Below are 9,067 nucleotides of genomic sequence, written 5' to 3' on the forward strand. Positions count from 1 at the left end.
CTATGGTCAATTTAGAATCACCAGTTAACCTAACCTGCATGTCTTTGGACTGTGGGGGAAACCGGAGCACCCGGAGAAAACCCACGCGGACACGGGGAGAACATGCAAACTCCGTACAGAAAGGCCCTCGCCGGCCACGGGGCTCGAACCCGGACCTTCTTGCTGTGAGGCGACAGCGCTAACCACTACACCACCGTGCCGCCCTCATAGTATACTCTCATCTCATCTCATCTCATTATCTCTAGCCGCTTTATCCTTCTACAGGGTCGCAGGCAAGCTGGAGCCTATCCCAGCTGACTACGGGCGAAAGGCGGGGTACACCCTGGACAAGTCGCCAGGTCATCACAGGGCTGACACATAGACACAGACAACCATTCACACTCACATTCACACCTATGGTCAATTTAGAATCACCAGTTAACCTAACCTGCATGTCTTTGGACTGTGGGGGAAACCGGAGCACCCGGAGAAAACCCACGCGGACACGGGGAGAACATGCAAACTCCGTACAGAAAGGCCCTCGCCGGCCACGGGGCTCGAACCCGGACCTTCTTGCTGTGAGGCAACAGCGCTAACCACTACACCACCGTGCCGCCCTCATAGTATACTCTATCCAATGTAATTGTCAACCCCACCATTTTTCCTGCCCTTTTGTTCATTTTATCAATCCTATTTTTCTCAGTAACCCCTGCATTACCTCCCCATCCCACAACACAGTTCGCCACTAGTTGGAGGCAACACATAAACTAAACCTGAGGAAAAATGTATTTGGTATTTAACAAGAAAGCCATACAATCTTTGATATGCTGAAGTGTTCTGTAAGGAGATGGCTATTTATTTATAACATTTCTGGAAGAAGTCTCCAGTGTCAGCCTTTTCTTACAGTCAGTATATTTTTCAATTTGGGAAGGAGACAAAAAGAGAGTTCAGTAGAGAGGCTAATGAGGTAATAACTGTTTATAGCTTCTATAATGTAACATTACAGTACATTTGCTCCCCCCCCCCCCCCCCGAGATAATGCACGCACATACTTTCCTTTATATGTGACTTTTAACTTTATTTCTATTTTAACTTATTTTAATTCTATTTATATTTATGGCTTTTGTACATTGTACATCGCTGTACTTTTAAATGTCTGTACACTCTCAGAAAATAAAGTAGCTTTAGAGGTACAATGGCTGTCACTGGATCAGTACCCTCTAAGGTACTTATTTGTACACTTTATATACTGATTGGGAACATATATGTATCTTTTTGGCCCTAAAAAGGTACACATAGGTACCTTGAGGTCCAATAATGAGCCTTAGGGAGTACATTAGTGTAGATTGCACCTTGGGGGACAGAAATAGACTCCTACTGTACTCCTGTTTCTGACAGTGTAGGGCTTTAATGCTGAGAGACTTGTTTCTGTTTCTTCTCTCGTCCAACATAATTCATTGTAATGTTGACCCTGTGTTAACATGCATATGACAAATAAAACTGAACTTAAATGTAACTATAAAGAGAGAAAAAGTACATGTTATTCATTAATAAATTAAATAATGTAAACATCGGTTAAGTTCAGGACATACTGTTTGTGGTTCAAAAATGCTGAACTTCACAGTGGTAACAGAAACTCGACTTCATGTTAGGTAACATCACAACATACTGTTGTTGATTATTTTCCCAGAAAAGCACACCATAAGTTGGAAGTTCATTCTGTTCTTCTGGTGTGTTGCTTTCTTTTCTCATTCTATAAAACACTGATGATTGGCATTCACATGAAAAAAGCCAATGCTCTAACCTTTTGGTTTTACTATTTTTCTCTCCCCATCATGATAAACAACATTTTCAGGTGCATTTGAATTGGACTGGATTTTTTTTTGTCCTGGAATGGCAGCTAAATCCTGTCTTTTAGCACTTGATGTGGTGTGGGTGTGCTTGCACCTGGAGTTTATGTTAATTGCTGCAGAGAGAGGAAGTCTAAAAGCATTTAAAGAGACAAAGAAAAAAAGCAGAGAGAGAGAGAGAGAGAGAGAGAGAGAATACCAGATGTTACTTTTTCCAAATATCACAGTGACAACCGTTCCACGTGATGTGCCAAAATATTTATGTCATCCAGTGCCTTCTGAAATGAAAGGATGAAAAGAGGCTGTCATTAGCTTTAAGCAGACCAAGCTAAGGTTTCGATATACAGTACTGTGCAAAAGTCTTGGCACCCTATTTTTTTCATACAAAATTTGTTACAGATTTCTATTTTATGTCTTCTACATTCTAGAGTCAACAACACAGAAACATTTTAGAGTTCCAAATGTTTGTTTTCCAGCACAAAATTTAATGCTACAGAAAAAAAAAGTTTGTATCTGAGCAGCATATTACATAAGAGCCCACTTTTTAGACTAAAAAAGAAAACATAATGAAGGCTACTGGGTTTTGGTGCAAAATTAAGAAGCAAGTATGACAGTCAAAGTGTCCAGAAGAACTGTGGCTGGTTCTTCAAGATGCTCAGTAAAACCTACAGCTCATTTCCTCATAAAACTGCACTCACTGTAACTGAGTCTACTATTTTTTAAAAGCCTCACTCCAAGGGGGGGGGGGGGGGGGGGATACTGGTTTTTACCTCTGTACTTTCGTTCATATCTCCATATTTCCGTCCGTCCAAAATGCCCTTTTTCTCAGCAACCACCAATCATAGCCACTTGGTACCAAACTTCAGCTTGGGGTTCTATACCATGTATATATATATATATATATACCGTACACCGTTTATCAGGTCTGTTGCACATCGACTTCCTGTTTACCGACTGAATGTACATACGAAACATATAGGGTGGATTTACACAATTTTAGTTACATTTTTCTCAGCAACTACAAAGCACAACTGCTTGATATTTAGTACCGAGCTTCAACTTGGGGTTCTATATCACGTATACCATTTTCAGGTCTGTCACACATCGACTTCCTGTTTACCGACTGAATGTATTTACAAAACATATAGGGTGGATTTTGACGCTATTTCAAGAAGCAAAACGCTATTTCAAAATGACAGTTTACCAGGATGCTATTTGAAATCCCTGGGGAGAACACTGCCCTTTACTTACTTGTTTCAGGGTTAATTATTTGCTGAAGTCAACATTCATAATAAGTGTCCTATTCCTTCAATTGCTTGCATTCTGATCTAAGCAAGAGCGGGGGGATACGTAAGTGACCAGTAGCTCATAGTTGATCTTGTTTTAAAGCAAAGAGTCATCTCACACCAAATATTGACTTTATTTCATTTATTATGGCTTACTGCTTACTGTTTATAGTATTTTTTTCAGGTTGAAACATTTCATTTCATTATTTTTAGGCTATTTTTGGTCAACAGCATTTCTTTACATGTGCCTAAGACTTTTGCACAGGACTGTAAATCAATAGACCATCTTGATTTGAGCAAATGAAGAGCAGAAGCATTCACTGTATGTGGAATATAAGTTGATTAAAAAACTGTAATTGTTACTTATATAAAGCCAGCAAATATCTCACACCATAGGAGAATTCTTTGGTCTTGAGTTGAGATAGGCTTGTAGCATATTATGTGGCATGCTCACTGGTGACCAATTTATTCCAAAGACAGCTGATGACAAAGTTCTGGCAGGGCCAGAATTTTTTTTTTTTTATTTAAATCTCAGTGTGAGCCCTGAAATGAATCTTGTCCAACAGCCACCAAGAAGATGTAACATGGGACAGGTGGGTGGAACTCACGTGAGTGCAACAAATACAGTTGTGTCAATGGTGAAATATAAATGAAACATGCTAATGGCATTTCTTCATTTCAGAAGAAATATCTTTATTACCTTAAGCTCACATTGTTGTACAAGGCTCACAAAATCGAGTCATACACGAGCTGATAGCCAATGAGGCATGTCGCACCGAGTCAGCTATAAGCCATGTACGACGAGATTGAGTGGAATAACTGTTTTATTCTATCCACATTCACTGGATTTTGAGAAACCAAGTATTTTTGTTTTTGTTTTTTGGAAATTCAATAAATAAAAACTTTATACAAAATGTCTGACAAAATAATTTCCACTTAGAATGTAAACAAACTGGCGAAATGACAGTAGCAATTTGTGAAGAATGCGATAATAATAATTCTTGAAAAATAAAAAAGATATGTTCTTACCATCAAATACTTTTATTCCATATTTTGCTACTTTTATTTTTTTGTATTTTTTTGGGTTTGTTTTCAAGTAGAGTTTTTATTTCATCCTCGGTTGGCTCAGCAATACGCTCCGCCATTTCCTTTTTCTCTACTCATGGTATATGAGCTGATAGCCTAGTAGTAGAGTCACCAATCAGAGTGCACGATTGCTCATATCCAGTGAATATGGATAGAATAACTATTATTATTCCACAATGATATTGAATTCTCATGTCAAATGTTGATTAATTTTCAATAACAGCAGCTCAGACAGTTGTGCCAGCTATAAGTCAAACCAAAGGTTTATATCCATTTTAGATTTATGTAGTGGACAGAAATGGATAAGCTCACATTGTAACAGCTTTGTTTATGTGAGCCTGTTTTCTACATGATCCTGTCTTACGATGATAACATACAGTATGCCATTTCCTTTCATTTCAAGAAGATCTTCATCCTATAATTTGACATTCAATACCCTATCAGTCAGTCTTATAGAATTGTTAGCAATATTTTATTGGGATCGTCTTATACAGTATAACAAGTCATAATGTTAAACTTTATAAAATCATAATCACATTCACAAACCTGGACAATAAAGCAATAATAATTTCCAACAACAAACCTAATGCAGCTCTAGGATTGAGCTTGTACAACACACTAACTAAATACAAGGGTGAATACAAGTTTCCCACATTACAAAGACAAGAGGAGACACCTCACCTCATAAAGCAAGCACAGAGAGCTTGTAGGTTACTATCTCAACTTTCTATCAGCTACAAAGCAAGGAAGCACTTTTATGGCTGTTTGCCTCACAGCAAACCATCTCCCAGCAGCAGCCGTATAGCGCAGAGATCTGTTTGCAACAACTTCTAATAAAAGTTTGGATCTTTAAGACGACCACTTCCTGAAAGAAAGACCAAAGATTGCTTGCTCTCATGATCAGGTTTAACCTGCTCACCACAAGATACAGGATATATTGGCATGAGCCAGGGTCACTGAGTTTAATATGTCACAAATATAGATGCTATGTGCCTCGCAGTTTGAACCAGTGGACTTAATACAGTAGTTGTATTAACTATAAGTACAACCCCAGTTCCAAAAAAGTTGGGACACTGTGGAAAACAAATAAAAACAGAATGTGAAGATTTGCAAATGACGAAAACCCTATATTTCATTGAAAATAGTGCAAAGACAACATATCAAATGTTGAAACTCATCTCATCTCATTATCTCTAGCCGCTTTATCCTGTTCTACAGGGTCGCAGGCAAGCTGGAGCCTATCCCAGCTGACTACGGGTGAAAGGCGGGGTACACCCTGGACAAGTCGCCAGGTCATCACAGGGCTGACACATAGACACAGACAACCATTCACACTCACACCTACGGTCAATTTAGAGTCAACAGTTAACCTAACCTGCATGTCTTTGGACTGTGGGGGAAACCAGTGCACCCGGAGGAAACCCACGCGGACACAGGGAGAACACACAAACTCCGCACAGAAAGGCCCTCATCGGCCATGGGGCTCAAACCCGGACCTTCTTGCTGTGAGGTGACAGCGCTAACCACTACACCACCGTGCCGCCCATGTTGAAACTGAGAAATTTTTTTTATTTTATTTTTTAAATATATGCTCATTTTGAATTTGAAGTCAGCAACATCTCATCTCATCTCATTATCTCTAGCCGCTTTATCCTTCTACAGGGTCGCAGGCACGCTGGAGCCTATCCCAGCTGACTACGGGCGAAAGGCGGGGTACACCCTGGACAAGTCGCCAGGTCATCACAGGGCTGACACATAGACACAGACAACCATTCATACTCACATTCACACCTACGGTCAATTTAGAGTCACCAGTTAACCTAACCTGCATGTCTTTGGACTGTGGGGGAAACCAGTGCACCCGGAGGAAACCCACGCGGACACAGGGAGAACACACAAACTCCGCACAGAAAGACCCTCATCGGCCATGGGGCTCAAACCCGGACCTTCTTGCTGTGAGGTGACAGCGCTAACCACTACACCACCGTGCCGCCCATGTTGAAACTGAGAAATTTTTTTTATTTTATTTTTTAAATATATGCTCATTTTGAATTTGAAGTCAGCAACATGTTTCAGAAAAGTTGGGATGGGAACAACAAAAGACTAAAAAGTTGTGTAATGCCAAAAAAAATGGATTAATTGGCAACAGGTCAGTAAGATGATTGGGTATAAAAAGAGCATCCCAGAGAGGCGGAGTCTCTCAGAAGTAAAGATGGGGAGGGGTTCACCACTCTGTGAAAGACTGTGTGGGCAAACAGTGCAACAATTTAAGAATAACATTCCTTAAAGTAAAATTGCAAAGAATTTGGGAATCATGTCTTCTATGGTACATTATATCATTAAAAGATTCAGAGAATCTGGAGAAATCTCTGTATGCAAGAGACAAGGCTGAAAACTGACACTGGATGCCTGTGATCTTCAGGCCTTCAGGCGACACTGCATTAAAAGCAGACACATGTCTGAAGTGAAAATCACTGTATGGGCTCAGGAACACTTCAGAAAACCATCATCTGTGAAAACAGTTCATTACTGCATCCACAAATGCAAGTTAAAACCAGATATAAACAATATCCAGAAACACCAGCACCTTCTCTGGGCCCGAGCTGTTTTATGATGGACTGAGGTGAAGTGGAAAATTGTCCTGAGGTCTGACAAATCAAAAGTAGGAATTCTTTTTAGAAATCATGGACACCATATCCTCCAGGCTAAAGAGGAGAGGGACCATCTGGCTTGTTATCAGTGCACAGTTCAAAAGCCAGCATCTGTGATGGTATGAGGGGGCATTAGTGCACATGACATGGGTAACTTGTACATCTGGGAAGGCATCATTAATGCTGAATGATGTATACCTCAGGTCAAATGTTGATTAATTTTCAATAAAAGCAGCTCAGAGAGTTGTACCAGTTATAAGGCAAATCAAAGTTTTATATACATTTTAGATATGCTGCCATCCAGACAAAATCTTTTTTCAGGGAAGGCCTTCTTTCAGCAAGACTGAAAGAAGGATGATTTCTGCACATATTGAAACTGCATGGCTCCGTAGTAAAAGAGTCTGGGTGCTAAAATGGCCTGCCTGCAGTCCAGACCTGTCTCCCATTTAAAACATTTGGCGCATTATGAAGCGCAAAATATGACAAAGGAGACTCTGAACTGTTGAGCAACTGAAATTGTATATCAGGCAAGAATTGGACAATACACTGTGTGCACAATTATTAGGCAAGTTGTATTCCTGATGATTAATTTTATCGTTGAACAAATACAGTGCTCTCAGTCAATCCAAATTGTTAATAAACCTAAAACCAGAATGATTAACAAAGGAAAGGGGAGTTTAGGCCTTCTCAGGGGAATATACAAGTGTGCAGAATTATTAGGCAGCATTTAGTGTGCAGAAATATTATGCAACTAAATGAAAAGCTTAAAGTTTCCCATCTCACTTGTTTATTTTAATTTTCAGTGTAACAAATAAACAACTCAGAATTAACAAATAAACACTTCTAGCATTTCAAAAATATTCAGTGACCAATATAGCCACCCTTCTTTTCAATAACTGCCATGAGCCTTCCATCCAGTCTGTTAGTTTTTTGATTTGTTGACGATCAACTTTTTGTGCAGGAGCAACCATGGCCTCCCAAATGCTATTCAGAGTGGTGTATTGTCTTCCCTCGCTGTAAATCTCATGCTTAAGAAGGGGCCACAAGTACTCAATAGGGTTTAAGTCAGGTGAGGAAGGGGGCCATATGTCATTACTTTGTCATCTTTAAGGCCTTTGTGGGCTCGCCAAGCAGTGGAGTACTTGGGTGCATGTGATGGTGCATTGTTCTGCATAACAATCATGGCCTTCCTGAATGATGCAGACTTCTTCCCATACCACTGCTTGAAGAATGTATCTTTTAGAAACTGGCAGTAGGTTTGGGAGTTGATGTTAAGTCCATCTTCAACCTGAAATGGTCAAACTAGCTCATCCTTAATAATAGCAGCCCATGCCATTACCCCTCCACCACCTTGCTGGTGTCTGAGTCAAAGTGCCCTGTGTCCATTAGTTATCCAGCTATGGGCCCATCCATCTGGTCTATCCAGAGTCACTCTCATTTCATCCGTCCATAAAACCTTTGGAAAATCTGTCTTCAGATATTTCTTGGCCCAATCTTGACATTTCAACTTGTGAGTCTTGTTTAGTGGCGGTCGTGTTTCAGCCTTCCTTACCTTGGCCATGTCTCTGAGCACCGAACACCTTGTCCTTCTGGACACTCCAGGTCGGTTGCATTTCTAGAATATTGTGGCACTGGAGGATAATGGGTTCCTGGTAGCTTCATGTTTAATCCTTCTCAAGTCTTTTGCGGTTAATTTGTGTCTTTTCTTCTCCACACATTTTTTGCGACCCTGTTGACTATTTGCAACAAAACGTTTGATTGTTTTGTGCTCACATTTCTATAGCTTAGCTATTTCAAGAGTGCTGCATCCCTCTGATAGGCATTTTACAATTTTTGTCTTTTCAGTGTCTGTTAAATCTCTTTTTTGGCCCATTTTGCCTGAGATAAAGAAGCTGCCTAATAATTATGCACACCTTAATATAGGGTATTAATGACTTTAGGTCACACCCTCCCTCATTACACAAATAAATACCACCTGAGAATGCTTAAATCCAATTAGCATTCAAGTGTATCTAGCTTGCGGTTGGAAAACATGCATAGAAATAATGGTAGGGTCAGAGTACTCACTTGCCTAATAATTGTGCACACAGTGTATTTCTATTTCAAAACTACAGCAATTAGTCTTGTCAGTTCCCAAATGTTTACAGTGTGTTAAAAGTAGAGGTGATGCAACACAGTGGTAAACATGCCCTGTCCCTGTGTATATTTTTCAAAA

Source organism: Neoarius graeffei, chromosome 7, assembly GCF_027579695.1.
Source record: "Neoarius graeffei isolate fNeoGra1 chromosome 7, fNeoGra1.pri, whole genome shotgun sequence".
Lineage (NCBI taxonomy): Eukaryota > Metazoa > Chordata > Actinopteri > Siluriformes > Ariidae > Neoarius > Neoarius graeffei.